We start from the raw sequence: 10,132 nt of genomic DNA, 5'->3' as shown, positions 1-10,132 counted from the left end.
TCCTAGGAGAGCTGCTTCTGCAGTTGCAGGGTCTCCGTGCAGTGATGCGCTTGCTGCTGTTACTCCTACCACTTGCTGAAAGGTACAATTCAGAAGAACTACTTTCTTATCCTCTACAGTTACTGGTGACAGCTGAAGTAAAGGGTTTGGCATAATGTTCCGAATCGACGAAGACATCTCCTGCTTCGGCTGCATTTGGATTTCAGTGTATACTCCAACTGAATATGCAAAGGCACAGCAATGGCCTGGAACTGCTCCCCACCACACTCGCACTAAGAGAACGTACACAACCTGCTAAAAGGGAGGACTGCGTAAGCAAACGATAGAGAGAGCACCTGCTTCTCCAGGGTGCTAGGCTCCTCTATGCTTTACAGCATCTCGGCATCCCTGGCGTGGTGCGGTGTGCCTGCTTCCCTCCGTCTCCCTCTTTCTTGACCTCTGCGTCTGTTTGAATTCACTTCCGTCGTTAAGCGTGCATGAAGCCGTTTGTTTGTTTGCCGCTTTACACTAGCATGGTTTTTGGTGTTCCTGGCTGCCACTCCTGCCTGTTGTAGCTCCTTCCGGTGCTACAACCAGGGTTTCCGCTTGTAGTCAACACCGAAGACCTCTATTCCGTGCTGCCTCCTTTGAAATAGGAGCGCACCATGTATCTCTACATGGCAGGAGCATTTCCTGCTGGCAACTGAGGCAGCTTCGGTTGATGCCCAAACGTTTAGGGTTCAGGGGATGCGGTAAAAGCTAAAAACGGCCCCAAAAGATGATGATTCTTAGGCGAGCGTGGCTCCAAACAACATGGTTAGTGGTAGCAGCAGGAATATTTGTTCCAGCTTAATTGTGTGCGATAGAATTCACGCAGACAACACTAAATGTTAATTTGCTGATCGCGCATGAAGGGCCCATTTTCACACGCGCCGAGAATACTGTTAAGGCCAGTGGAACGTAACATGATGAAGAAACTAGACACTGACAGGTGCACCGTAGAGGGCATCGAAACCACGCCGTTGCCTTGTGGGGAGTGACGACTGCTCAGCCCTTTTGAGCATGCGGGTGCAGATCGCTCGGATGTTTCAGCTGGCAAATCACCGACTACAACGAGCCGTTTCGACTAACATGCGACGATAGAGAAAAGAGTGATTTACTTATATTAGGGTGCGCGGGTTCCTTAAGTGGAAAAGCACCGTAAAAAACAATGCAATTTACAGGTATTAAACATACACCGCATGAGGCGTTCCGTGCGGTGGTTCAGGGATTTCAGTCTTTCGAACGATTGCAATAGTGAAGGACTGCGTCGAGTACGCATATGCGAGTGCTGCAACAGTGACTGCCAGAGTCGCTGTCCATACGTACGTACTTACTGCGTCCAACGAAGGGCATCCAATGCTGAGACACCGCTGCACCCACATTCCGTGTAGTTTGGATGTTATGTCTGGTGAGATGGACCTCGCCCTACAATTGACAGTGTAGTACAAAAACAAATTGTCGCACTCCTAGGCACACAACAATTCCAGCGAAGTGCATGTAATGGTAGTTTGCTGGAGAGTGACACAGAATGCTGAATTGCCTAATACATCATGACAAATAACACCAAACAGCCCTTGTTCGTTGTCACTACAATTAAACGGAAGCACAATAATGAGGAATGAAGGAGCATCTCTGGCGGCTCAGAGCACGTTCATGCTGGTCTAAGAAGCCAGCCGGCTCAGTATAGTTGTGGCTCAGCGTTCCACCAGAATACAGTACTTCGACAGTGCGCTATAGGCCTGGTATACAGGGCCATATGTTACGACAGCACTGTTATAAATCGCACAAAGCCACGCGAATCACCAAGCGTCGAGTAAGTCATTATGTGCATTTCTTAGGATGTACTAAAGTAAACGTTTCCACAATCACCGGATAAATAATACCCCGCTCTCCGGTGCGACTTAGGCAGTTGCGGAAGGCGTCTGTATAGCCGCAAACAGATTTAAACAGTCTCATTTGGTTGGATAGTGATTGTGTCGAGACGTGGTAGATGCCCGGTAACAAACATACTTCCTGTTCGTTCATGGGGCTGCGAAGATCTGCCTTCAAATAACCCCGGCGACGACACTGTTCGGACGGTTGAACCGCAGAAGGCCAGCACATCTACATTCTGGACCAGTAATGCACAGTAGAGCATTCAGTGCGGGATACATGGTCTTGCACAACATAAGCGTCAAGTACTGATTGGATATGGAATTGGGTGCTGTACACCAACGGTCCGGAAGTTAAAGGAAGCCGCTTCACTTGCCTAGCTAGGCAGCCGACCTCATGTAGCTCTCCACCTGAGTAGACTAATGCAAGCAGCGCTCCTGTCCGGCAGCAAGGCACCGCGCAGCCTCGCCAACTGGTTTTGGGTTTCCAAAGTACCTCAACCATCGATATGTAGCTGAGGGATAAGAAAAACTGGCTTCTTCACAGAAGCCAGTTTTTCTTATCCGACTCTGTCGTAAACTAATGGTCATCATAACATCTTACAAAAGGGCAATTAGTACTGAGCAGCCGAACGCTCCAACCAGGCAATACGTTGTGCTGCAACTACTATTTGCATCCAGCGCCCAATCAATGCATAGCGGATTAACCCGCACAGTGTTCCTAGGTAACAGGATTCGCGTACACCTGAAGAATAAGTGCCTACGGTAAAGACAGCGGCGGTGCTAGAGCGATCAGCACTAACAGGCCATTCCAGCGTATTATAGAGTCTAATTGGCCCATGTGGTGCTTGTAGAAGCGTTATTGTGCTGTCACGTACTAACTATAGAGACTAAACCATCTAAACACCAGCTGATGAAGGCATGCCAGTGAATAATGGTGCCTAACGGCAAACAAATTGTAATTCCACCATTTGCTAGCCAACGCAGCGCTTTAGTTTGCAGTGGGGCCTCTGCATACATACATACATACATAGAGCCTATACAGTGCAAAGATACAGCATCTTGCTTCTATTTTCAAGGCTACTCGTAGCACATTGCGTGCTACACTGTTACACTATCTGTCAGGCATGAGTTGCTTCCTGCATTGGTAGGCTGTTTCGCAACTTATTGAGCCGTCTACCTGCAACGTGCTGGCGAGATAACACTACCGAAATATTTGTGCGTACACTCTATATCGCGCAGGCCATGGTGCCAGGGAACAGTTCCGAAATACTCCTGCTCTCTACAGATATTTCTCGTGGATAGGCACTATAACATAGTGATTCGCTTGTACTCGTCGCAACGTTCAGTTGAAGCATTAAGGTCAAAGGCGTAGCACTATGCGCCTCCTGAAATCTTTTCATTTGCCGTTTTCCAAGGTACAGTGGCAACTTAAAACAGAATGGACCACATTGGAGCATGCTCCACATGTTTGCAGAATGCTCCAATACAGAGTGCTGCCACCGGCCTGCTTGAAACGTTTAGGACGAGCAGCTACTTTAACGCGCACAAATAACAGCTCACATCACTTGCACACTCAACGCACAAAATGTTCAAGCAAAAGGGCAATTACTGCTTTACTGAAAAGTTACGAACTCGTATCCGTTCACGTGTTATGCAGGGGATAGCACTACGACACAGAAACGTCAGGCAAAACATTGTACCAGCATCATATCAACTGCAGCAAAACAAAGTCTTGGCATAGAAGACGCCTGTGTTTGTGCTCTTTACTGAACCTCATCAGAATCTCACCATCTTGTCGAAGGCCCTCTGTCAAATGTGGCGAGAAAGGTTGAAGTGATTTAGCGATGTAAACGCTTTCCACCAGCCACCACATACAAGTCGGTTATCTCGTCTGTGTTCTACGAAATCCTTTGTGCTGTTTCCAAGACCATACTCCTTATGGCAACGCCAGTTCAACCCCAAAGAACGTAAACAGTCCCTTCTGAAATCACACATGCATATTTGCTGTCGAGAGGAAATTATGAGAGAAGAGCGATCGGCCATCTTCAATGATGGATAGGTAGCCCATACCTAGACAGGAGGAAAAGTCCGGATCAGGGGTAGGTGCCGCCAATGCATTACCTCCTTCACCACATGATGCCATATGATCGTGGAGAAAGTGACGCGAATATAATGCATACATTCCAGAAAAAGCTTGGAGGGCTACGGGGTCTCACGAAACGCACCGCCTACGAAATCGAACACGGGCAACCTCCCCCACCTGTTGGAGTCTGTAGCAACAGTGAGAACGCCTTTCTATTGTAGATGGTAACGAGCTGAACCGGTGCAGCAAGCGTAGAGAGAGGTAGTGCAAGAGTCGCGAGTCTCATTAATCTTGGCTTCTGCGAGGCGTTATCATCCCCGGTAATTAACGTCGACCCACTACAGTCACCATCTCTCGGAGTTTGGCGTAACCAGCCCACGTCACCAGTGATGGACTGATGAAGCTGAAATGCCATACTCGCTGTGCAGCATATTGATTTGGAAGCCTTTCTCTCGGCGGCGCCTGAACCTTTAAGAACGTCTATTCATCAAAGTGCGAAATGCACCTGTCGTCAAAAATGTCAACGTGTATCTGCCGCAGTGCTAGACAGCGCCTCGCCACCTACTATCTGCTGTTAGGTGTCGCAAAGCATCAGCAGCGGTTGTTTGGCTTACTCCCTCGTCTACAAATGCAGCAGCAAGACGTCAGCAGCTCCGAGTGGAGTACATTCGCTACACAGTTTAATGCCGATGCAGGCTCGCCGCTGTGTACTAAGGCTTTTACTAGATCATATTCTCCGCCAAAGCTCCCATTTTGCATATTCCACAAATTTTTGGTTAGGGCACCATCTGCACATAGAGGATGGCCATAGCTGCACCAGACAAAGAAGCCTTTCACTTCCACAGTTGCCCCTTCGAAGACACGCTGCCTAGATGTTCGATAACTGCACTCCATTCATTACAGAGTCATATGGTATGCTGGCTTTGCCCCTCTTCTCTGGATACTTACGTGCAGCAACAACAATCACTCGACAAGCCAATCCTTGCCAACCCCAGGCAGATAGCAAGGGAAGGTAGACTAAAGCTTGGTGTTGAAGCACTTCAGCATGCCCAGGACTGTAGCGCACGCACACGGCCGTTCAAGCATTCAAGAGGCCCTTGCCGCCTGCCTGGGGCTGGCAAGGAATGGCCTTTGTAATGCTGTTGTTGCTATAGACATATACTTTTAAACATTCCTGCTACTGTATTGCCTACGTCGCAGGTTTGCCCGTCGGGGACCAGAAGCTTGGTCCTGAAATAAGAGACGACATGTTAAAATTAGTACCTATACGAGTACCGAGAGAGGTTTACAGAGAAGCCATGAAGCCGTGTAATCGGTTCATCATGGCGTGCCGGGCGCACTTCCTAACGGTATTGCAGGTGGTTTCGTTGCACTCATTTGAGAACGCGACACGGGCTAATGGAAAGGATAGACTGCGGTACAGCCTCCAAACCTCTTAGCTAAAGAGGTTCGCGTATTCGCAACTGAATAGTGGTCGTGCCAAAGTACTGGAACATAAGTGCGTTGTTTGTTACATAATTGAAAACATCGGATTCTCACCACCTGTGATCCGATAAGCCAGGTTGTGGAGCAATCATTGATGCCATCTATAGCCGATTCAGGTTTGCTAAGGCATTGGTAGATGATACAATAAAAACGTCATTCGTAAATACACTATTTATGTACTTTTAAACATTTCTGCCACTGTATTGCCTACGTCCAAGGTTCGCCCGTCGGGAGCCAGAAGCTTGGCCCTGAAATAAACTACGACTTACTAAAATTAGTACATATAGGAGTACCGCTACCTATTCTACAATGGCATTGCATACTACGCTATCAATGGGCTCGCCTGCCACCTAACCACCCTGAAGGCCTGGCGTCGCAGTTCTAGGTTTGCTCCACGTACTGTCTGTGAATGGTGCTCGCCACTGGGGTTTTTACATTTCGCTGCAGCTCCGAGTGGCGAGCAGCGTTCACAGACAGTACGTGGAGCAAACCCATTTTATTACAACACAGCTGATTAGGCATGTTTCTTGGACTTCCCGTCGATTCGTTCCTACTATCCTCATACCAGCACTAACAGGATATCTCTAGGAGATATCCAGGCACATACGTATTGCATTTGACGCGGATTAATACCCGGAGGAACGCGCATTCACCTTGCAGCAGACAGTGTCCCAGCACGTACGTTCTCAGATTTCGGACACAAAATGACGAATCGGTAATGTGTACTGCCAGTAGTACCAAGCACTTGAGGATGCAGTGGTGTAGGATGCCGGCCATGGAGCAAGCAGCAGATCAGGTTATGAGGACAAGAGCGGCAGCGTTACAAATAGACAAATGCGAGCATAGACGCGCAGCAGAAATAGGGCATACTGCCTGCGTTTGTGCGAACCGCTGTACCCACAGCGGCAAAGATTGACAAGAGGTTGGGAAAAGGCCGACATGCACACTGGCCAACCGCAACAAACAATTATGTGTTAGGAACTAGCTTTTTGGAGTTCGCCTGTATAGGCTCTACCCAACAGGCAGTTTACTGCTACATGGGCTGAAAAGTAGGAAGGCCGATTGATTCTGTTGTAGGTGTAACTGCCGCAGGCGCCACGTACGACGCAGAAACCTCCCGCAGTAATTCAAGAACTACTGGGGGCAGATTCTACGAAATCAAGACATTGCATTATGGGATACCTACAACGCCCGATGGCTGCTCTGGGATTCGCCATGAGCCAGTCGGCTGTGGCCAGAAGTGCGAGCTCTAGGTAAAGTTGAAGGTTGACACTTACGACCTGCATAGCGGAAATGCTGATTTCTCAATGTTGCGCTCATTGGATCTCATGTTTAAGGCCACCTGAAAGCTTGTAGGCAGAGGCCCTGCGTACACTCACACAAAGCATGACCTGGCTACCAGCAGCAAAAACGCTCAGCTGTTCACTGTTGGGCAACGGCACTCACAGTCTTCACGGGAACGTCTACACAAAACCAATGATAGTTTGGAGGGCTCTGTTTTGAAGGGAAGCCACCAGGGTGTCGTACGCAGCCATGGGGTCAATTGAAGGTCTCAGAAGGGTTTGAAGAGGCCCGTGCAAACACTGCAAACATATTAGATACACATGCGAAATAAGATGGCAGATTGGGCTGTGATGGTGCTGGCAGCTTGACACCTATAGGGATTGCGGGACGCACCGCATGAGTTCATAAAATGGGTTTGGCCAATTGAGTGGGTTTTGTGGTAATGGAAGTGGCACAGTGCAAAGCTCGCCCCGACCAGTTGTTTGCAGCTGTGACGACTCACATAGCACCGCTTGGCTCTGCAGAGGCGGCTGCGCAGCAAAATTAGTTTTTCACTGCAGGTATGCTGGGAAACATATAAATATCTACATCATTGCTGTCCAGGGAATCTCTTACAGGCTGTGGTGCAGTTGAGTTCACCACTACCGGGCGAATTAGGCTTTTGCTTCTGGGCAGCTAGCGAGCAAAGCCTGAAATTTCTCTGTTAGGGATTAGGTGAAGCTGCTGCCTTGTCAACACATCCACAAATGAAATTGAATGCTCTGGTACCAGTCTTCATCGCGAACCGGTAGAGCGTCAAACAGGTTGTACAGGAAGCCGAATTCTGTGGTAGCCTTAAGGGGCATTGCAAGATAATGTGCAGGATGGAACGTGCCAAGCTTGGCTAACAAGCTAGCTACAATGCACGCCTGTATATAACCGACTGTCTGCATTGGCAGATAAAGCTCTGCACTGTACACGACGAGCTTACGCATTTCATATCTTGACGAAGGTAGTTGTTACAGCCCTGCACACTATTACTAGAAATATCTAGTAGTCAATATGCACACTGGCCGAGTTCTCGGCCAGAGCGTACCACCTGGCGAATCGTTATGCAGAAAGCATCCTTTCTACACAGTAACACATGTAATGAGTGCAATCAAGCCAAGCTCGACAAAATGGCACCGAGGCGGTGGGCACGCCAAGTAGTATTACGAGAATCTCCTACGTTAGACTACCACAATTATCCTAGTAAACAGCCTGAGACTCGTTTCAGCCGATTGCAGTGCTGGTACGTTGAGAAGTGTGTCTGAATATATTTGTTTTCTACTTGAGGGACGCTTACCGCTATTGGTATAGCCGTTTGATACCCAGAGAAAGTGGTGTTTATATCACCAGCGGGAGTGTACTAATATGGTCAGAATGACAGAGCAAACACACCAAAAAGCGAGCTTGCAGTTGTCCTGTACGTTTGCGCGTGTTCTGGAGATATATCTTCTTCGGGACACCAAAAGAGCGCAAAGCATCCTCTGTTTAAGGAGGCTGTTGTGGCGCTGTAGCATTCTGGCTATCAAGGCCATGCGCTGTGCCCCCGTCATGGAGCTGGGGTGTAGCAAGCGAAGCAATGCCCCCATTCTAACACCTAACACACATGCTGTATCCCAGCGTGGGCATATCCAACAGTAAAAGCTCACTTGCAGATAGAATCGTGCATACAAACTCGGCGCAGTCTTGTGGGAAGGCGACAGGCAGACAGAATAGAAGCAATTTCCATTGCGTACTCTCTGGATGTATCCAAATAGCAGGTGTGCCACCAACATGCAGCCCTTTTCAGAGAAAGAGAATATTTCGGTGATGCAAAACTAAAAACCAACCCCTTAAGCTCCGTACGCGCATTTCGGAATTTCTCGAGGGAAGCAGGCGCCACATGTAGGACACAGCCAGTAAAATTTAATGGCCAAACATAACATGCGGACACAGTGAGCGCTTCTAAATCCCTATGGGACGTACCAACAGTCGCAGCACGTATTTGTACAATAGAACGTAGAAATACTCAGATGACAAACGTAATGCAACATGATGACTACATCATTCGTTGCTGCGTGAGGTGCTCAGTAAAACGGCAACAGACACCATGCAAACAACCAGCATTTTCTCTCAAATAACGATGCCTCATGTCGTTCAAAGACATTAGGCTACCCCAAGAACCGAACGGGGTCTTGCAAGCAATGGCTAGACCTCCTTGGAACTGGCGAAGGCCGATACAAGAAGACACCGTATCGATAACGCATGGCCTAATGAAATGAAGGTTGACTGCTCGCTAGACCACAACGGGAGTGCTCCGCAAGGGGCTGCAGAGGTGAGTCGCCGGCAAAAACCCCAATGGTTACCCGTTGACACAAAAGGTGGCCCGGTGTAACCGAACTGCCCCTCAAGAACTGCACTTAAGGATGACATACGAATCGTGGCATAACAATCCCTAAATGCACGCATACAAACAACATTGATCTGCAGCAAAACAAACAGAGGAGCTTTGTGCGTGTGCTAGCCGTCTTGTGCATCTGTGTATGCCTGACCACGATCAAGCATGCAAAAACCACATAAGTGCATCTGTGGCTTGCACGAAACAGATATAGTCAGACACAACTGTTAGCATCTGCTCTCGAGCATGCAGGCTCGGCGATTGTTCGTCCCCCCTGCTACGGAGAGGATAGCACTAGAACAGGTCAGCCACAGCTCTAAAAGGAAGCTTCAGAGTTTCGGTATTGTGTAATCTAATTCGAACAGCCACGCTCTCTCTTTTTAAGCCATGAGTTAGTGTATTAGTGTGTGTGTTAAGTTCCTCCGATTAAGTTATTGACAAAAGTAGAAGAAAACAAATTAAGACAAAAATCGAGAGAGAAAAAAAAAAGAGGAAGTTTTCCAGTGTCTAGGCTCAAACCCTAAACCCTAAACCCTAAACCCTCGCAGCCCTCATCAACCTTGATGTCGTAAAATCACATAAACATTTATGAATAGCGTCAGGGTTGATTTGTGCTGCAGCAACATTTAATTGAATATTGAAGAAAATTTTTAATTCATTTATTTTATCAATATTAAGAGCTGTACATACACCTGACCATATTGCATGCGCAGGTGTAAGAGATTCAAATTTATTATTATTATTATTTTTGTTATATTTATTTATATTTGCAGTATTTATTAATCTTAATATTGGTACAGATAAACTTTTTGAATAATATGATGAATTATTTATATTATTTAAAAAAGAATTCCCTTCTATTAAGTAATTTAGCTGCCTATACACCCCAATATTGCTGCTGCTGCTGCCCTCACGTAGCGCCAATGCTATCGTCACTGCAGCACGACACTTCAAGGAAACCTACAGAAACAAATAAACAAAAAT

Source organism: Eimeria maxima, genomic scaffold (assembly GCF_000499605.1).
Source record: "Eimeria maxima Weybridge genomic scaffold, Emw_scaff210, whole genome shotgun sequence".
In the NCBI taxonomy this organism is placed as follows: domain Eukaryota; phylum Apicomplexa; class Conoidasida; order Eucoccidiorida; family Eimeriidae; genus Eimeria; species Eimeria maxima.
The sequence above is the reverse complement of the archived record's forward strand: the minus strand, read 5'-3'. Positions refer to the sequence as shown.